Genomic DNA, 23,325 nt, shown 5'->3' with positions numbered 1-23,325 from the left:
GCAGGAACTACTCATTGCACAGTGTCAAGAGGTAAAGTCATGGCTAGAGGATTGAGACTATGCAATGTGCAGTTCTTTGGGGGGGAGGGGAAGAGGCTAGGTTGCTTGGTTGGCAAGCTTTTTAGAAAAAGGCTTAGTACGTGATGAGTCAGACTGATGTGAGTAGTGATAAGACTTTGACTATGATCACACACTTATGATACTTGATGAAAGTATAACATTTATCATCCTGGACATAGTAACAATGCATTTCTCTTAGTGTGACACCTTTATGACAATTTACAATAAGTGAGACATCAAAGATACACTTTTGCGACGACTGCGACGACACTTGTGCAACAGTGCTTAAAAATTTGGAAATGAGTGTGATGGGTGTTTATGTGGTTATATTAACTAATTTACACAAAGGTAACCCTTTGAAACCACCAGAAGAGACTTAAACACATTGTTCAATGGATAACATGAGAAAAGACTACATTTTTCCTATCTTGGAAAAGGGACCAAAACTCCTCAAGAAAACACATGGAGCGAGCTTTAATGTTTGCAACGACAATGTATAAGACCAAGGAAGGCTCTGAAATTGTGTGTATGCCAAAATTTTGCAGAGTGTTGTAGCACTCACAACACACTGGTAGAATCCAACATCTCTACCTTAGTCCCTCCAATTGATTAAGTCTTAAAATAAATGAAAGGAAATATTGAATAGGATAATGTGATTACCACTTAAGTAACTTGACCATTTATAGGTATTCCATTCATTTGTCTCCATAGCTAGTGTATTATCCCTGATTGTTAACTAGGAAAAACCACTATATCCAATGTTGCATAGTTAAAAATTAAATAAAATGCAGAAGCGCTCATACTTTATTTGGGAATAGTTTCTGTAACACCCCCCTCCCACATCTACCCAAGTAACTAGCCAACTAGGGTAAACATGCGACGAGAGGCTACTATGATTAGATTCAACCTCATATGTGACCTTAAGGAAATGGAATCGATGGAAACACAACAAACAAACCTTCCAAATCATCTAAAGGACCCCTGAGAGCCATCCCAACTTTTCAAGTAGCTAGCCCTTGGGTCCCAATGATATTATTGACCACTTAACCTATGGACGCTCTCATGCTATAGGCCTGCCATCATCCATAAGACTCTGGACACTCTCATACTATATGCATGCTGATGTCCAGGGAATACTTTGTCCAGTGTTGTGCCAATGCCCCAAGGTTTTGAGCCACTTTTTTTGGCCCAGAGCCCAAGTCACTACCCAGAATTGAATGACATTTCCGTAATAGTATATTAACAAGGAAACAATGATGCAAAAGAAAATAGTTGAACAAGCCCTTAACCAGAACCCTACAAGCCATGAAAATAATTTTGTCAAACATATCACAAATATGTAATCTACATGTGTAAATAACAGATTTAAGCATAGGGATATCATCCTTATATGAGAATCTCTAAGAACCATTTTTCCCTCATATCATTTTTTACATTATCATCTATTGGGTCATATATACATTGCATTCATTTACAAGTAAATATTTGATGAGAGACATACATAGGCACTATCATAAAACACATAGATAACCAACATAATAACAACAAAAATGCCAATGAATTCATAGCCATATGATCCACATATAAATCATTATAATACTCATAGAAATACAAGGAGAAATAACCCCTCATTAATGATGCAAAATCCAAACCTCGGATGGGACTACCACGTTCAACCCAACCATAGAATGGCTGAACCAAATATCTCTTCATCCATCACCCCTATGCCATATTGCAAGCATGAATGTGGGACTCAAACCAAAGAACCAACTAGGGCATCTCGAGGCTAAACCACCTCACCCTCATTAATAGAAATCGAGATTTACCGTAATTTGTCCCAGATCACTAGGCTAACACAATGAACATGTCATAAAAGGATTTAATATGATCTCCACCTGATCACTAGGCCAAACAAGCATGGATACCACTGATTTCTCCACCTACACCATGAGGAATTTTACTGTCTCCTAGTCTCCCAGGCTTTACCGCAATCTAAACCTGGATCACAAGGCCCTAAACTGAGAGCCACTCTCTAGGATTTATTACATATCCCAAACCAGAGATTACTAGGCCCAATAGAGAGAAAACCACCTCTTGGATTTACCATATATCCTGTCATTCATGGGCAAGGATTCCTAGGCCCACTGAGGAAACACAGACCTGGATTTACCATAACCAAAATTCTGGCTCTCGGGTCACTAGGCCAGTGGCTTTATCGTGATCCATAGTCTGGTTTAGAGACCACTAGGCCATTTTCTCTATCATTCGGAGATCCACCTCACTCAACTTCGAATCCATCTGGTAATCCAACTCAGCCAAAACATGAGAACCCCATCACATCATGACTATCCAAAAATGGGGAAGACATTGCTAGACCTAGAAAAACCCATGCCATAATAGACATTGTTAGACCTAGAAAAACCCATGCCATAATCCAGCTTAGCAAGGAAAATACACATGCAAATCGATACCTACAAAGAATCTTACTGTAGCTGCTTGATCCTACCTTTCTTTGCTTGATCTTTTCTTCCTCTTACATTCTTTTCCTTTCTTGATCCAATGCCAAAATGTTCTAAGAAAAATCTAGGTGTATAAGAATGAGAGAGAGAGAAAGAATAATGAGAGAGCTCCAAAACCAAACTAACAAAAGGTTACCAACTGACCCTCGATAGCCTTTTTATTAAGGAGGTGTTTGTTTTCTCCGTTTTCAATTATTTTCCTTCATTTTCCTCCTCACATCCAACTTGTGACATTTCACCTCCCTTTTCTCCTAATTTCCATTATTTTCATAAATAAATGTGCCAAAAATTCCCTTCTTTCCTTTGCAAAGCCTTAGCCATTTCCTTTTCCACTTTCCTTACCCATAACAAACCAATGAACACCCACACTATGATGTCTTTCCCAACATTCAACTTGGAATACATATTCCATCAACCGTGGTTATTATTTTTTCCTTTATTAACTTTTATTACATGGTACTTTCACCAAGGTGGTTACACAACCCCACCCCCCCGCTCCCCCCCCTCCTTGTGGGACACCATCCTTGGTGTTCAGACACACCTATACCTTAACAAAAATGATGAAAAGAAAACATACTGCACATGGAGCTTTATAGCATATCATGATGCAGTATTTACAATGATCATCCCACTGAGAACAAACTAACATGACAACATAATAACATGACACCCATACCAATTATTGGAGCTTTGTAACATATATCATGGTGGTATTTACATCCATATACATATGTACATATACCAAAACATCATCAAGCATATACCAAAAGATATACCAAGACATATACCAAAACACCATACCAAAACTGGTTTTCCTCAACCAACAAATAAAGAAGGATACATAGCCGACATCTAATCCGCCATCTCCCATGTAGCTTCATCAGGCCCAAATTGTTTCCACTGCACTTTAACTTGCTTGATTTCTTGGTTCCATAGCATGAGAACCTTTTTCTGCAATATATAATGAGGCTTTGATTGGAATTCTCCATCTGGTTCCACTTGCAATACAGACCAGTCAATCACATCACTAACATAATTAACATACTTGTTAAGAAATGACACATGGAAGAAATCATGGAATTTCACTTTCGGAGGCAATGCAACTTGATAGGAAATAGCTCAATCCTCTCAATAATGTTGAAGAGTCCACAAAAACGTTGTGTCAGCTTCACATATGATCTAATCTATAAGGAGCTCTTCTTTGGTTTGATGCACAAGTACACCTGTTCCCTAAACTGGAACTCCTTAAACACCCTATTCCAATCTACATAGATCTTCTGCCTATATTGTGTTTCCTTTAGATTCTTATTGATTACCTGCATTTCATGTTCCATGTCTCCCAACATATCTGGTCCAATGAGTACCCTATTCACTGGATCACTCCATCTGATGGGAGTATTACAACTCTGTCCATATAATGCCTCGAAAGGAATCATCCTCAATGACACTTGTTAACCATTGTTGTATGCGAACTCAACCAAGGCAAGATACTCCTCCCACTTCTCCTGTTGATGCATCACATACATCCTCAACATGTCCAGCAATATCTTGTTGGCCCTCTCTGTTTGTACATCTTTTTGTTAATGCTAAGTTGTACCGAAGGCCAACTCTGTGCCCAAACCTACAAAAAAAAACCTTACAAAACTTGGAAGTGAACTTTACATCCCTATCTGACACAATCTTCTTTAGAACACCATGAAATCTTACCATATCTCTGATAAATACTTGTGCTACATTCACTAGAATGAAGTATGAAACCTTTGTCAACATGTCCACTCGAACCATGATGGAATCATGTTGTCTCACTATCCTCGGAAACCCTATTATAAATTCCATGGAAATGACCTCCCATTTCCAATCTGGAATCGTAATCGGTTGTAGCAGTCTACCTAGATGCTTACAGGCTACCTTCAAACACTGACAATTGAAACACCTACCCACAAAATTTGTTACATCCTTCTTTAGATTCAGCCAATAATAGAACCTCTTCACTGCATTCAATGTCTTCTGATAGCCTGGGTGATCTGAATAAGGTTTCACATGAAAATCCATCAAGGTCACCTTCTTGAGCTCACTACTATCTGGCACATATATCTTGTCTTTGAATCTAACAAATCTATCTGTTGTAAGACAATGGTCCAAATCTTATGCACCTACACCTGTACCACTACCTGTATCCATAACTATGCTCTAAGGAACCTATTCACAATCTCCATATACTTGACATCCTACTGACTTAATTGCAAGATCCTATCCTGTAAGTCTGTCCCATAGGAACTCATAGCTATTAAGTGATTTACCCATACCTTCCTACTGAGAGCATCTTCCATCCTATTCTCATTTCCTGTGATGTACCTAATCTCAAAGTCAGGCTCACTGATCGTGGACATCCACCTAGCCTACTTCGCGTTCATATTTGGTTGGTCAAACAAATACCTCAACCCAATGTGATCACTCATAAGTACAAACCTCCTACCAAGAATATAGTGCCCCCACATCTTGAATGCATGTATGATTAATGCTAACTCCAAATCAAATGTTGGGTTATGTAGTTGTGCTCATTTTCATTTAGTTTCTACGAATCAAAGCATACCACCTCTCCATCCTGCATAAGGACTCCACCAAGCCCTCTCTTGCAAAAAAATTGTTCACACTACAAAATCTTTGTCTAGATATGCAATCTGTAGCACTCATCCATGTGTCAACAATTTCTTAATCTGCTCAAAACTTGTCACCTTTCCTATGCAATGATGTAATATGATAAAAAATCTGTGAGAAGTTCCTAAGGAAGCTCCTGTAATAACCTGCCAACCCCATGAAAGATCTCACCTCATCAACATTCTTAGGAGCTACCCACTCCATGATGGCACTTAGTGTTTCTAGATCTACTGCAGTGCCCTCCTCAGAGACAACATGTCCCAAGTAATGTACCTCAGTCTGAAAGAAACTACACTTGCTAAGATTAGCATACAACTAATGCTCTCTCAATAACCTCAACACTGCTACTAAATTTTCAGCATGCTCTTCCTCATTTTTACAATATAATAATATGTCATCAATGAACACAATAACAAACTTATCCAAATATGGATGAAACACATTATTCATCAAGAACATAAATAGAGCTAGAGCATTAGTCAAACCGAATGGAACTACAAAAAAATCATAATGCCCATACCTGGTCCAAAAAACTATCTTGTAAATTTCCTTCTCTTTGATGCGTACCTAGTGATATCCTGACATCAAGTCGATGTTAGAGAACACTACTACTCCCTTCATCTGATCAAACAAATCGTCAAGCCTCAGTAATATATACCTATTCATTAATAGTCACTTTGTTCAACTTCCTGTAGTCAATGCATAATCTCAAAGTTCCATCTTTCTTCTTCACAAACAATATCAATGCACCCCAAGATGATACACTTGGTATGATGTATCCTTTATCCAACATTTCCTTTAATTGCGTTCAACTCAACAAACTCTAGAGTGCTCATCTTGTAAGGTGCCTTTGATGCTGGAGCTGCCCCTATCACTAACTCCATAGAAATGTATACCTCCCTGTGAGGTGGAAAATCTGAAATGTCATGAGGAAATATATCTTGAAACTATTGAGGAACTAGGTACCTACTCAAAAAATCTGCATCCTCAACTTCCTTACCCTTGTCACTAGAAATGTGCACTGAAAATAACATACGCCATGATTATATGGATAATCTCTCTTAAGGTGCTCCTTACCACATGTTCAACACTGCAACCAACCAGTACGATCACCTCTATGTTGTTGTTGTGCCCCATGTCCCTATCTAGTTGCATTGACCCTCTTTTGTGGTGCCACATTTTCTTTCTCTTATGCATTCTGAGGCCTTTCTCTCTTAGGTTGCTATTTACCTTTACCTTTTTCTTTCCCTTTCCAACCTTGCTGAGATTTATTCTTATGCTTTGGCTATTCATAAAAATTATTCAATTTATCAATAGCTTCCTCAAGTGGTTGAGGCTCATCATAATCAATCTGATCTCTGAATTCTAATGAAAATACTTTGAAAAATTGTTTAACTTTATCCTTCTCATCTTTAAGATATGGTGCATACCTCAATAGCTCCATAAACTTAGTCGTAACCTCTTCATTTGTCATTGATCCCATCATTAGCTCATAGAATTATTTGGCCTTACTGTAGTAGTACCTTTCTGACAAGTATTTCTTCCTGAAAATCCCCTTGAACTCGTGCCAAGTGAAGTCTTTTATCTTTATGTCTCTAACCCACTTCAAATATTCCCACCAAATATATGCTTTACCTTTCAAGTTGAAGATAACTACTTTTGCCTTCCTGTTATTTGTGTATTCATGCAACTCAAGGAATTTGTTCATCCCAAGTATCCAAGCCTTTGCCTCGTCTGGCTTATTCACATCTCCATCAAAAGTAGGTGGCTTTTATTTCTTAAACTCATTTGGAAAGCATCCCCTATCACTCCTCCTATAAGGATGATAACAATGATGATCATGATGCCTATCAGAACCAGAATTAGAATAGTACCTGTATCCATCACCTCTCCTATCCGGAGTATCCAACAACCTGCCATCTCTAATAGTGTAATCTCTATCTTAAATTTTACCACCATGAGAGCTATTGTTCTATGCCCCATTAGTTTTGTCCTCCTATCCATGGCTGATCCAAAGTGGCCCTTGTCACTGCAATTTTGAAAAACTTTGAAGAAGTATAACATTTACCTCTACTTGTTTCTTTTGTGCCTGTATGATTCTGTCACTGTCTACCTTACAACTCTTTATTTCTTCCTTCAAGCTTCTCAATTTGTTTTCCAAATCAGAAGAGTTCCCAACACCACACTACTCATCTAACTCATAGGGAGAGTCTTTGTAGTCTACCATCTTGCTAGCCACTTCATATCTTTCCTACAAGGCATACTATGTCAACTAAACCAAAGCATAATAAATCAACATACCTTAGCATAGGTCGGGGAGGATACCTTTTCTGGAAGATCAAAAAATCAACGTCATACATGTATAACACAATCATAACAACATATAGACATATATAAATAAGTGCATCAACACATAAGCATCATTCTAGCTAGAGTCTAGTTATCAATGCATTACCATATCAATTACACATACCATGACCTCATGCATGACAACAACCATTACATCATTGTACACATGGCCACATGAAAACATCAACATGCATAAGAAATGCATAATCAACCACAGACATGCATGGATCCGTATAATCAAGCTTAAGCAAACAATACTTGAAACCAAGATTACAAGAATGTTACATGAATCCAAGCATACAAGAATGTAACCAAGCATACAAGAGTGTAACCAAGCATACAAAAATGATACATTTATGTGACATATAACAACATGTAACCATTCATACACTCATGACGATGCATCCCACAACAACAATCTCAACTTCCACATGGAGACATCACTAAAACCATGATCAACACCATGCAATGCAACTAGCACATGGAATGCAAGAATAAGAGACACACATGTGACAGACATGCATGCATGACCAACACACATAGCCCATCTAGTTTGAGGGGTGAACCGTCCTCTAATACAACTTTGTAACACCCGCCTCCCACATCTATCCTAGTAACCAACCAACTAGGGTAAACATGCAATGAGAGGCTACTATGATTAGATTCAACCTCCTATGTGACCTTAAGGAAATGTAATCAATGGAAACAAAACATACAAACCTTCCAAATCAGGTATAGGACCTTTAAGAACCATCCCAACTCTTTAGGTAGCTATCCCCTGGGACCCATTGGTTTTTTTGACCACTTAACCTCTAGAAAGTCTCATTCTATAGGCCTACCAGTGTCTAGGAGGCTCTAAATGCTCTCAGGCTATAGGCATGCCAATGTCCAGGGACTATTTTTTCCAATGTTGTGCTAACGTCCCCAAGTTTTGGACCACTTTTTTAGGTCCAGAGCCCAAGTCATTGCCTAGAATTGAATCAGATCTCCAAAACAATAAAATAACAGGGAAATAGTGATGCAGAAAACAATCCCTTAATTAGAACATGTTGTACTATGTAACAACCCCCCCATTTATAGGGATGAATAGTTAGTATTTGACATATAAATGGGGACCCGATTAAATTTTTATCTTTTGAAAATAAGCACTAACTTTAAAATTTTCCTTAAACCTTTAGAATGCAACCCATAATTAAAATTATATCATTACAAATTGCATTTTGCAGTTTTCCATGTGACAATTATAAACATCCTAAAGAAAATCCAGAAATGTGATATGCGATAAAGTATCCACTACGATTTTCCAATCGGAACACTCTAAGAATATGTGATCAAATTTCGCAGATTGAAATTTAACAAAGCATGTCACTCTGTTATCCCTTAAAAATTGCAAAATGTGATATTGTGTTGTTTCACAATCTCATTTCGCATTATCTACGAACAACACTATGTTGCAATGTTTGAAATTCACGATGTGGAAAATTAGGCGTAAAGTGTGGGAAGTTATTGATTTTTAATGAAATATCAAGTGGGTTGACAGAGAAATTATTGTTTAGGAGCTCAAGGAGAGAAGTTAATGTTTTCAAGTCATGGCTAGTTAATATAGAGATTACATTCAAAATCTTCCCATGATTCAAGTCAGTTCAAAGAGCTCTTCAATCTTAATTTCCCTCTACTGTTTATGCTGATATATCTCTCTTTCATTTCAGGAATGCTTCAAAGGAGATGTCCTTATGGAAAGTAACTCAAAAATAGAAACAATAGAGTGCTTCAGAATCTCAGGTTACAGAGATGCCGCCCATTTTTTCTGATACAGTTTGTAGTGCTGATGGAGGAGAAACGGCGTCGGAAGTTATCTATAATAGAATTGAAGATGAGAGGCTTGAAGTTACTATTACCAAGGAAACAATACATTCAATACAACCCTCGGTAGTTCAATTCTGAGATGTTGCTTCCTCTTTTATTCACATAATAGGAGTAAGAGCCAAGATAATACAATACATGGATATGGTTAGATGGGTGGTGGAGAATTTCAATATTGAAGATAAACAGTTCAAGGATTCAAAGATGGAGTTGATGGGATCATTTAAAGCCAAATATTTGAAACAAATGTATCATCTTCCCGACCCTCAAGATATATATGATAGATCATTCTTGTCCAAGTTCGTGAAACAAAATGAAGAACCCTTTAAGATGATTCATGGGTGGACAGTCCTGGAAAGCAAATTCAAATATGACAAGATAGGTATGTACCCCATAGCTTCTTTAGCAAATCCCCATAAACATGAAGCCTCCATGTTATGTAGATTGTATGGAATTCCTAATAATACCAAGTTATCTATAGAATGGGTCCATTTAATCAATGCATGTACCAATTCTCATATAATGAATAGGGCTACTATCCTATCTAACAACTTAGATATGGATATTTTTTAATATCGTCAAAAGAGATCCACCTCCATAGAAAACCTTCCTCCATTTTATATGAGTGCTTATATCATGGACTCTATCTACTTCTGTATTAAGTTTCCAATTATTGGTTGGAAATGGACCTTGCAAGACCCATACCCCATCCATATCAGTCACAAACAAATGTGGGAATCCCATTTTATACCCCACTTTTACAAGATATTCCATGGTGTTATCCTACCATTACATCAAATGATTTTTGATGAAAAGGCCCCTAGATTTTCTAAGGAAGCCTCTATAAACCTTCTTGTAGTAGGCAAGAACTTTGCTAAGCAATGTTTCACATACATTAGAGTTTATAGCAGTACATGAAAACCACATGTACTTCCTTTCTATGTCCCCGACAAGCTGTTAGCCAGAGAAATAGCTCACCAAACTGTTGGAAAAGGCTTAACCAAGACTTTGAAAGATAGCAAAAAATCACTATGGCCACCCTTTCCCATCTAATGTGGTTCTTTCTCATTGGTGAACTTCAACCATTTAAACAAATAATTACCGAACATAGAAAGGCTCAAGCTGGCTACTCTGCCAAAGAGGCAATTTCACCCAGAGAACATAGCACAAAATGTTACTATGTCACTAAAGGTCAAACCCTTTATCCATGAAGATCATGAATTTGAAGATTTATTTCAATCAGCTGAGTCATTTTAACAAGAATTCAATTGGGAAAAGGTGAATTTGAATCCTGACGGCTTCCAAAGGTTTTACGAATTTAGAAATCAAAGGCTTGAAACAATCCCATTGGATTTGTTAAGAATTGACAACAAACCTACGCCCAATGTGACCATTAACAACGAGGGACAAAATTCTCGAATAGAATCTCATGTGAATGCAGTCCAGAACATAGGGAGGACACAGGAAACAGAGGCTATGACAAAATCTAGCAAAAAATCAGCTGAGAAATAGGTGAAAAGTGACCTAATGCAGGAAACTGGTCCCAAAGGCGAAAGCAACAATATGAAGCAGGAATGGGACAAGTTTAATAAAGAACTTCAAGATAGTGCCAAAGCAACATATGTCCACGAAACTACAAGATATCATACTCCACAGAAAGCTCAGAAAGTTTCAGAGTCTATGCCAATGAACGATCAAGGAAAAAATTCATACAATGCAGAAATCATACCTACATTTCTGACATCTGAGATTATCCTAAAGGTTACATAAATACCTCCTTTATATGTATTCTACAACCCACTGCATAAGGCTATAGTAAGACGACAGAGGAAGGGAAGGAGAGTGGAAAGACCTAAAATCCCACTAGGGAATGAACCAATGGATATAGTCTGGAAGGATATTCCCTCAAATCCAACTGAAAAGTTAACCAGATTGTCACAATTGGCAGGGACATATGGTACTGCCACCATTGGTAAGGCCATTGAAGTATTTTTTTTGTTAAGGGAAAGATAATAAAGGATAGCACAATTTGAACAACAACTAGAAATCGAGAAAACAATTGTGAACAAGAAAGCCACAGAAAAAATAGTCCAATTGCAGCAAAGTATGGAATTACTTAGGATAAGCCATCTAAGAAAAGAATATGAAAATCCAAGAGTTGCAAGAGAATATGGAGAAATATAAATATGTCCCCACTATTGATGAGTTCATCAAAGAGGCATTGGAGCTAAACCCCATTCTGTCAAAATAACAAGATCTATTTTGCCAGAAAATGTCCCATATCACCCCTGATTTGAATACCAGTGATCAATTAACAGATAAGGCAATTGATGAGAGAAATGAATTTAACGAATTAAATACTAAGATCTCTGACTATATTGAATGACAAGAATTTTAAGAAGGAAGAAGTGCTAATATGCCAGAGATTGAAGAGACACATAAAGACATATTATTCATAGATTTGGATGCACGGATCAAGTAGGAAAAATTTCCAATAGCAATAGCAGTAGGAGTAACAAAGAATATAATAAAGGCAGGCAATCACACTTTGCATACCACCAAAGTCACTGCCAGATTTGAAATACTTGGATAAAAAATAGAAATAAAAGATGAAAATCCAAAGAGAGGAAATCAAAAAATTATCAAAGACCGACTGGGAGGCATATTGGCAATTTCTTGTCAAACCTCACAACCAAATTATGACACTGAATTGTTCACTCAATTCAACGCAAAGAATGTTGCCACCTCTTACAAATGCCATCTTTGCAGGACAGGTCAGAATGCAATTCGGAGCACCTCCTCAAGTAAAACCAATGTCTGATATATGCGACCTTAAGGAAAATATGGCAGACAACAAGACATTTTCATAGCCTCAAGTCATCAAATCAATTTTATAGAATTAGTTACTAGTTAAGAGGAAGGTTGTTTGAAACTTCCTCGGATATTTTGTATAGTCATTTTTTAAACTTTAGTTAGATCATATTTATATCCTTCTCATGCATTTAGAGAAGGATCCATGATTTTATCAAAAAACATTTGCAAAGAATACACTTTTATAAGTTTATAGATGCCTTGAAGAAATTATGGAACATGGTCATTACTTTTGAATATCAAACTACTTTCTTTTTTTGATGCACTTCTGTATGCTTGGAGAATAATTTGATTGAAGAAAGGAGTTGATCTATGTCACTAGTCAAATGAGGAGAACCTCACACTCATGGTACTTTTATCTTGTATGATCAATTCTCTTTTATTAAATTAGTGATAACATTTCGTTTCATTAATTATATATGGAGTATGTTCTTTTGGTTATGTGTTAAATGAACTATTGTATAATACTTAGCTGAAAGCATTTATTTTCATATATGATCATTAAATATATGCAATATAATTTCCACATTTCTTTGACTAACTATTTAGTCAAAGAAATTATCTTTACAGGTTATCATCTCTGTTTAACACGTGAATGATATTTATTACCATGTACCAAACATATATCTTTTTTAGATCACATATCACATAGAATACCCTGAGCTTATATTAGATTAACTTAATTAGAGATTTTCATATCAGAATACGTCATTTAGTTATCATTATTCTTATTGAAATCACTTGAAAAACATTCATCATCATTTTCAAACCGACATTGGGAAACTGGTCCCATCATCCCTAGTCGGAGCCACCACACCAAACAGAAAGGGAGTTGCTTTCTAAGGTCTGGATCAGGTGGTTATCCCCCATGTTCGAGGAGCAGAAATCTAAGGCTTCGACATTTTGGCACTAGAAGGAGCACTGATATGAATATGAATGGCATATAAATCTAAAGATCAATTGAAAAACATTCATAAGAGTCAAAACCCCCCACAACTTCTACATCTTCTAGATCTCGTTCAAAATCTCTAAATCAAAAATATGAGGTTGTAGAAACCTCTCCCTCATCTCCTCAAGTATTAAGGCAAGAACCTTCCTCAAAACTTGGAATAGATATCCATTTCTGCTGAGAAACCTAAAAAGCACAAAGCTTCTGAAGAAAGTGTCACTTCCCTATTATGGGATACTAGTGGATTAACTCAATTACAAAGTGAAAAACTTGGAGTAACCCCTTTTGGGTTTCCCATTCATTCACAATGTAAGAAATCCGCCACATCAAAATCTAAATCAGATACCAGCAAGATCACATCATCTTCCCCTCCATTTAATCCCCCATTCACTTCTACTCAATCTGTCTTTTCTCAACTATCCATTTTTTCAACTCAAACAATTAGTGTTGCTACCAGTAGTACTATTCTAGTAGTAAGTTCTGCACCATCCCTATCTACTTCTGGATCTGCCTCCTCATCTTTGCAACCCTCAACATAAGTTATGGCCAATCAACCTGCTCAACCTTGGACAAACTTTGGTGTTGCACTGGTTGCTAATCCAACAGCTCTTCCAGCAAACCTAGAAAAATGGTTACCTAAGTATAATACCGATGATGGTCTTCCTATTGAAGAACATCTAAATAACTTTATGTTAGCCATGAACCTTCATGGAGTTGTGCATGAAGATGTTGTTATCAGATTGTCTCCTCATACTCTCGAGGGATTTAGAGGATCTTGGTACTTTTCCCTTCCAGCAGGCTCAATAAGAACCTCAGACACTTTTGATGAAATATTTCTTGCAAAATTTGGTGATGATAGAACTGTGGCATGTTTAATCAATTATCTTTCCAACTTAAAAGCAATATCAGATGAAAGGATCAAAGACTTCAACTCCAAATTCTACAAGTTACTCAACAAAATCTCAAATGCCTCTAGACCTGCAGTAGATGTACAAATAGAGGGGTACATATCCTCCCTTCCCTCTAACATCACAATTTTTGTAGATAGAGCCAATAAGGCTACCCTTGTAGAAAACATGAAAGAAGCCTTGTCTGTAGAAAGGTGAATTATCGTTTTAGAAAAGAGATAATAGGTAGAAGAAAGGAAATCAAAGAAAGTGACATTCAAGGAAGATTCAAAAATGAAAGCTCCAAAGGACCCTTTCGACCTTGAAGGCCTTCAAAAGGTGCTAAAGACCATGCCAAATGAAATGGTCGAAATTAAGAAATAGGTTGCAGAATCATTTGCTCTCAAGAAAACTTTTCGCCCATTTAAAAGAAATCCTTCTTCTACATCCTAGCCACCAAATACAATTTCAAATGCTGAATCCGATCAAGAACTAGAAGAAGCTTCATCAGTCGAAGAAGAAGTATAAAATGAGGAAGAAGTTGAGTTAAACTGAATGTGGGATTTTATTCTACCAACTGAAGAGGAAGCAAAAGCTATGCTAGTAACTACAAGAAGTAAAATCTCTACTGATACATCAACGAAAAATCAGAAAAAGAAAGCTACTATTCCTATAAAGGAGAAAACAGTAAGTAAGTAATCTAAGACTACTCAAACTGATTCTATTCCATTAAATCCTCCAACTGCTTCTAAACATTTAGTAATCTTGGATACAGTGGAATATAATATAGTCGAATATATGGAAAAGGCGAAAGAAAATATTTCATTACATGAATTGACTAAACCAAACAACAACAAAAAACCTTACTTAGAGAGTTAAAAGCAGTTCCTGTAGCTCCTTTACCAGCCGTTGTAGTTACTCAAGCTGCTAAGGATATGGGAAAGCCTCCTTCATCTTCAAACAAAGTAAATCCCACATACCTAGTTATAATAGGTGATAGATCTGTCTCTCATACTCCTCAATTTGTTCTTACGTATGAGATTTTTAACAAAAAAGTCCATAATTGCCTTATTGATTCAGGGGCCTCTTCAAACATCATGCCAAGAACTGTGTGCACTAAATTAAATATCACACCTCAAAAATCTATTGTACACATAGTTCAACTGGACAGGACAAAAGTAGAGGTACTTGGAGAAATGATATCAATTTCAATCAGGATTTCCTCCAATCGGAAAGTTTCACAGGTAATCGATATTCTAGTGGATCATATCCCTGAATTCTATGGTTTAATTTTAAGTAGGGATTGGTTTGAAAAGTTACATGGATACTTTGCAACTGATTGGTCTCATATGTGGTTACGATACAATGGTAAAGCTAACCAAATCACAGTAGACCGTGAGAAATTCATGAAGTACATAGTCCCTGATATTGAGGGGAGCAATGAACCAATATCTATCACCAATAATATCATCAAAAACTACTCAGCTGATTCATTCTTGGGATACTTTAACACACAAAGATCTCCCTTTCTGGATAATGCTTTATTATCTCAAATAGAAAAAAAATCGCAAGTAGACGCTTCTAAGTGTATAGATGTAGTTCATAAACTTGTAGATAATTCATTATTCTGGACTCTTTATTTTGATGGTTCCAAGTATAAAGATGGTGCAGGTGCTGGATGTATCTTAATCAGCCCACAAAGAGAGAAAACCATGTTAGCCTGCAGGCTTGAATTTAAATGCACTAACGATACTGCAGAATATGAAGCATTAATTCAAGGGCTATGCAAATCCATTTTTCCTTGATGTCAATTATTTCCAAGTATATGGAGACTCTAAAATTGAACAAGCAAGAAACACAATCCGTTGCGTTTCTGGGCATCTCAAACATTATCCATCCCTAGCCGATAATCTTACTTCTCACTTCACTACATTTAACATTTCTTCAGTCCCCAGATTAAAAAATACAAGTGCTAATTTACTTGCCAGTGTAGCATCTAAGCTTATACCTTCAATGATTTTAGTCCAGATAGATTTTCTATAGAGTTAATTTTTATGCAATCCATCCTTGATAATGTAACAAATTGGAGAGTGTTTAATAATGATGCTAATCTAATTGATTTCTGTTAAGAAATTTACCCAAGAACATAAATTAATTAGGGAGAATTACTGATAGGAACAAATATAAAAATAACCAACAACAAACTTAATCACATAAACACACATGTTTATCCAGGAAAACCCCAAATTCGGGGAAAAACCCAACCTAATGATATTTCATTAGCATTGGCCAAAACCCTTGGCCAATCCGGCCAAGTGAGCCTTCACCGCTCACCTCTAGGCCTACATTACAATAAAGTCCTTCCAGCCTTTTATAAGCTCGATTACATATAATACCACGGGTAGAATGCTATGGGTGCACAATACCATGTGCCCAAAACCATCACTATTTAACTTGGTCAACCTTGATTCTATCCCAAGTCAAGTTTACCTAAAAATTCTCCCCTTAAACCTGACTTAGGGTTCCTTGACTAACTCCAGCCAAACCTGCTAAGTGAGACAATCCCACTCACTCTAGCCCTTACCCCCCTCATATTTTTTACCGGGGCATTGTTAACCCAATATCCCCCCTTATCACCTAGGTCTAACCAAGCTTTTCTATTGATTACCTAGGGGAACACATGCCTTACCAGGTCTTACAGTAGTATGCCCATTTACATTCAATATTTTTGATTTTTTTTTTTTTTTTTAAGTTTTTCCCAAACTAATAAAAAAACCATGTCACTTGTATCCAGTTAAGTCCAAAGCACCAATGCTCTGCTTTGCAGGTTCGATAGCTCAACTCCACTTAATTCACCAAACAAGTTAGAAGAATACTCTCAAACATGGCTAAACACCCGGGGTGGATACACCACCACTGAGGAAGGACAAGAATCTGACCGCCAGCTCTTGCTCATCCAAAAACAGATCTTTAGGAACCCTAAATGCACCATGTGCACAAACGATCCCCAATCCAACCATAAGAGCCGAGATGAGCAACAACCCAATGTTCGTCAGAGACACAACAATAATGGTGAGCACCGTCATGATCCCGAGAACCTCCCTGTCACTGTAGGTCCTGTTGAGTAGCACCAGGGGCTTCGTCCTAGGAAGATAAAGGAAGATCCAGCCCCCTAACAGAGTGACAAGGAGGAACAATGATATAGGATGTGAAATGAGGCTAAAGGCCAACACCCCGCAGAGAAGCAACAGGTAATTGACGTGGAAATACGTCCAGTTCTTGCGGATCTTGTTGCCCACCTACACCAGTGACTCTAGCTTCATCAAGGCACTTTGATCCACCATCTCTAGCCATGGATCCTCAATATAAGTCCACATCTATTGGACCTATTATCGTCGTGGAGCTTCAGGCCTCTTCTACAGAAATGACTTCATTTGATCAACCCAAATTGGCAAGAATTTCTCCGCCCTCCTTCTGAGCTCGCCCTGCCATGTGATGGATCTGCTCTCCAGCCAATTGCGCCTCAAATCTTTAGATCGAGACCTCCGTGAGTGCAACAAATCAAATTTCTTTCATTCACTAAGCCAATAAAACCCTTGGCAACAAAATCATCCCTTTGAAGCCAACATTTGGCTCTGATACCAATTGTTAAGAAATTTACCCAAGAACATAAATTAATTACAGAGAATTGCTGAGAGGAACAAATATAAAAATAACTAGCAACAAACATAATCACATAAACACACATGTTTATTCGAGAAAACCCCAAATTCAGGGAAAAACCCAACCTAATGATATCTCATTAGTATTGGCCAAAACCCTTGGCCATTCCGGCCAAGTGAGCCTTCACTGCTCACCTCCAGGCCTACATTACAATAAAGTACTTCCAAAATTTTATAAGCTCCATTACATATAATACCATGGGCAGAATACTATGGGTGCACAATACCATGTGCCCCAAAACCATCACTGTTTAACCTGTTCAACCTTGATTCTATCTTGAGTCAAGTTTATCTAACAATTTTTGTTGGCTACATGGGGCCTGACCCAGGTTCAATAGTGAGTTTAGCTAAGAAAATCCCGATACTACTGGCCCTTTCAACAACAATCCATTAAGCGCAGACTAAGGTCTCACCTGAAGTAGTATGGGAGGGTGTTGGAACCAGGTTTCTGCTCCCTAGGGATGTATTGATGAAGGTTCTGGAGGTTCGTGATCCTAACCTGCGCACTGCGCTACTCCGTGCAGCTTTCTATCATTCGCAACCCATGCGCACCTTTTTGAATGTAGTATTATTCAGATCTAACCCTTACTATGCTATTATATTAGTGCTTAACTTAGTTTGTGCAGGCCCAATATTCTTATTTCTTATTCAACTTTCAGATAAGCACGTGTACTCGAAAACAATATAAATCCATAAAGATAACCAGAACATAGAAATACAGATCTACAAACAGACACATAATATTCTGAATCAATCTTATCTTTATTAATACTCTAGTTTAGTTACAAACCCAACTCTGCCATGCGCACTCAGCTGCAGGGGTCTGTGCGCTCAGCTGCAAACTCTACTAGGCCTCTGCGCACTCAGCTACAGAGCCTCTACCTACTACTATGATGCAATACACTTCAGATCAACTTCTATCTTCTAACCATGCCTTCACATCTATCTCTTACCTTTTCTCTACTGAGCTAAGCTATCTTCACACTTAGAGCCTTTCTCTATTTATACAATCTCATGGTCCATGGACCACGGTTAGGCCAACTTAGCTTTACGTTATTTTACAATTCTTAGGGTGGACAACCCAATGACTCATCCTAGACTTTCATGCTCTGCGCCCGTACTTCACGGAGTATTTACATTACATTGATCAAAACTCGGGTTTTAAGCCCCAAAAACATGCTATGGGGGGATCCACTACCCAACAATCCCCCAACACAATCATCGTGACTCATCTCGAGTCACCGCTGGTGCGGCGATCGTTGCATGAAGCCCCTCTAGCTGTGCCTATGCTACGCGAAGGTCCGCAGCGAACTGTTCTGCCCTCTGCTGGATCTGCTCTACTCTTTCTGCTGAATGCTCGCTTTTAGGGGCAAATCCCTATATTAAAGCATGCATCACCTTCATTTGTGCGAGCTTTTGTTTGATATCAGCAATGATGTGGAAATCCTAATTAATCCAAGGCTGGATGCGTGCTTTAAGTACTTCCTCTTTCTGTCGTGCGACATCCACTTGTTCCTTCAATTTCTTCGCCTGCTTTAGCTTCGCTAGTTGCCGGGTCAGGACAATTTTCTGCGCCATTCCATGCACACTATCATACTGTACTTGAAGCTCCCATGCCTCTATTTCCAGGCATTGTATGGTGGCGTCCTCCTGTAAGGAAGTGAGGACCGTGAAAGATTCTTCCAACATACCCATACAGGTCTACACTTCCTGTCCTATTTCCTTTAGCCCTTTTTGGATAGCATCAGCGCACTATTATGAAACTTCTAGAGGCGTGGGCGACTACACATTTAATCACAGTTCAAAAATCTACAGGTTGAGGTTGAGCTGGGTCCTCATTGCTTGCTCCTTTGCCTTACGGAATCCACTGGCCAATTTGTGGATCCACACCCCTACTAGTAGGTCTATCACAATTTCCAACTCTTGGGCATGGCAACATGCTTCCTCTACAATTTGCTCCAACTGCTAGTTCTGCGCCATCGCTTCATTGCATTGTAGGCTAAGCTGCTCAATGTTGATTTATTTTTCACTTAGCATTTGCACTAGGCGTCCTTCCTTAGCGCAGAGCTCTGCTATCACTCGGTCCTACAACTGGTATATTATATCTCGCGGAAGGGCAGCCAAGTTTAGGCCAAGTCCCTTGATCTAGCCCACTGCGGCTCTATTCTTTGTGTTGTCCGCTATCAGTGCTCAGACTGACAACATGACGGTGTTAGCAATTTTGGCCCATAATAGTTGCTCTGTTGCTGATGTACCTGCAGCATTGTAGGTGACTATCATTCCTTCTTGTGGGGGCCGCACCTGAAGTCCGTGTAGTTGTGCCCTAAGGGCCGCCAACACATTCTACTTCTCTGGCATTGCTTCCTAGAGCGCTTCCCTAATGACCTCATGACCTGTGTCCCCGATGTCTTATAGATCACCTTCTATCAGTGTAATAGGCTCCCCATCCAGTTTGGATGCCTTGGTCTTCTTCCATGGCCCTGTTTGTTCTGTACTACACAACTGTTTCAGTTGCGTTGATGTCGTGCTTGAGTTCGCGCCTTCTTCCATGTCATTGGTCCCTTGTCCAATGGTCAAGTCCACGGCTCTTTCTTCCTGTGTCATGGAGGTCCCAACTGTTATTTCTTTTTCAGCGGCCTTGGTCTGCTCTACGGTGACCTTTGCTGCCTCATGGGAAGCTCTTACCTCCTCGGTGAACTGTTTGTTCTGCTTCTGTTATGTCAATAGCTTAGCGACCTCCTTCTATCTTTGAATCGCTGTCTCATTATGCATTGCCATATCCGGGGCATGCCATTCAGGTGACCATGAGTCGAGCACCATGAAAACAACGTCATCAATCACGATGAAGGGGAGTTTGGTCCATTTCTACTCCGGATCCTTCCGCGCCCTGATATACACATTGTGCATATCTGCCTTAAAGTCTGCAAAGCTCCGTAGTCTATCATATACCATGGAGGATAAGCATGGCATTTTGTTGATCCACATCCATATGCTTGCCTCCATGAGTATCCAGAAGATCTTGGTCTCGCCAATTAGCATGGCCTCCTTTGTCGCCCAGAGCGATGTGTATTTCGCTTCCTCTGGCAAGTACTATTCAAGAGGAGGAAACTGACTGCCCTCAAGAAATTCCCCTGCAACCAACAAGATGGATAAGAGCAACCACGCGTAGTGGAAGGTCTTACCCTGATCCTAAGCCTCCTTATAGTTCATTAGAAACTCCTCACACAGGATCTATGCCCAGTTGAACTATACCCCCTCTACGCATTGTTTGGACAACATGATGACTATTTCTGGTACCTCATTGCCACGACATTTCCTCATCACTTTTCCTGCCAATAGATGGGTGGCTACATGGGTGGCTACGTGCACCCCTTTGTCTTGAATGCTAGTAATGACATAGCCGCTCTACTTTTTCTCCAACTTGTATTTCTTTTTCAAGGCTTCTGTGAGTGCCAAGTCTCTGCTTTGGCCAACTATTCCCACGGGGTCCCTTCCCATACCAGGAAGCTGAGAAATCCTATGAATAAGCTTCGACGTGATGGGAATCAGCTCCTCCATCCATAAGTACCCATCATGCACTAGGCAAGGCAGTTTCCTGATGACGAATATCATGACTGGTGCCTGGTGAAAGTGTGGAATCCATAGTAGGTGGAGTAGCCCAGCCTCCTCCACCCCATGTAGCCATTTCCGTGGTTGTAGCACTGTAACTGACCCCTCCTTTCTTTGTTTCATAACTTGGCTAGTCTCCAAAATGTGGGAACGTTTCACTGTCTGTGAGGTCCCAATATTCAAATTTCATCATGGGAAAGTGGCCTCGGACTGAACCCTCAAATAGAATTCCATTTGGGAGGAGTGGGGTTTCAAGTGCACTCTTAAAGACATGCACATCCTTGGGTACTTTTGCTTTCCCTCTCTATGGGGGGACATATTTGGGCAGTTTTGCTACAACATGCACTGGTTGAATGTCTTCCCCCATTTCTTCATCTGGTTCAATCTCTTTTACGAAGGCCTGGAGATCCTCCTCCTCATCATCTATCTCAAGATTAACCATCTTGCCCTTGTCTTCCATAGACATTTTACCAAACTACAGATTTCGTGGGGACATGCGGATTGGTCCCGATGCCTGTGGATCCATCTTGGGCCTTTGCATCTGGGGCGATTTTGGATCTTCCAGTGCCTCCCCCACCTCCAGCAAAGGGCTCTTCACAGTTTCTTCGGAGGTACTTTCAACAAAGCCCACAGCTCTCCTAGTAGTTGTCATTTTGTTCGAGCTGTCTGTAGTTGTTCGCAACTTTAAAGGCTCAAACACCGCTTGGCACTCAACACTATGGGCTCTTTGTAATAATTCAAATCTCAAACAAACAAGTGTTGTCTCGTGACCCGCCTTGGTAGTTTTATAGTGTCTTTCGAATTTGAATTTGACCATTCCCCCCATTTCTAAGTAATTAATGCATTCATGGCAGTAGATTGTCCCAAATCTAATTCTGACTCCATGTCTTAATTACCCGCCGTCCACTCCTTTTTGTCTTAAATTGGATATCTTGTCATGAATAGTGACACCAACGGTCATTTCCCAGCCTACCCACGCAGCAGCGCAGCCCATTCTATCCGAGCACAACCCTTGTGACATACTCACCTTGTGTGCAACCCCCTTCTCGCGCAACTCCCTTACAGACTCTTTTATAGTCCTGCACTCTCATTCAACTGCTTGGAGGGCTGAGACTGTGCTCCCTATGGATAGTCACGTGGTCGCAACACTTGTGTGAGGCTTCAATTCAATTTCTAGCCTAGTCCACGGGCACTCCTCAATTTCCCTCACGACAGTGAGCATCACACATTCTTCCTTATGCGGTGTGCTCCCCTGGTTACTTTGTCTAGTACTATGCGGTCACAGCCATGGTAGCAGAGCCACAAATTATCAGCAGCAATATTCTAATGTAGTAGTATTTCGGCCCATATCTCGTCTTGTTATTATTAGTTTGCAGCATGCTTACACAGATTTTTTTTCTAGTTCTTTGATTTCTGTATCCATTAACACACTTTTCTTCCTCAGTCGTACCCAATCTTTGAGTTCACAAAACTTAAGGTTCCACTGTCAAATGGCTTCCTAATCCTTCATATGTTTGATCTCGCGTGGCCGCATAATTCCTTCATCTTAGTCCCTGCGTATTGTTCCAACTATGTGGGGTTCCTTCCTCCCAAAACTATGGCCTCGACTCTGCTCGTCATCTCGAGATCGTTCTCGCACTCAAATTCTTGTACATGGCCCTAGAGGCCCATCGGACCACTGGTACGCGCAGGTCCAAATTAGTTCGTTTGCCTTGGTGAACCTTGTTCAGGATCTCGAATACCTTCTTGAATGCTTCTACGTGGAATGTTTGTGGTATGTGTTGCTTTTCCTACTGCTACGTCTGGTTTGAATTTTCGATCCTTAGTTTGGGGTGTGC

The sequence above is a fragment of the Pinus tabuliformis genome, chromosome X (assembly GCF_031772625.1).
Source record: "Pinus tabuliformis cultivar Carrire ecotype Pingquan chromosome X, CPIR1, whole genome shotgun sequence".
NCBI lineage: Eukaryota > Viridiplantae > Streptophyta > Pinopsida > Pinales > Pinaceae > Pinus > Pinus tabuliformis.
The sequence above is the reverse complement of the archived record's forward strand: the minus strand, read 5'-3'. Positions refer to the sequence as shown.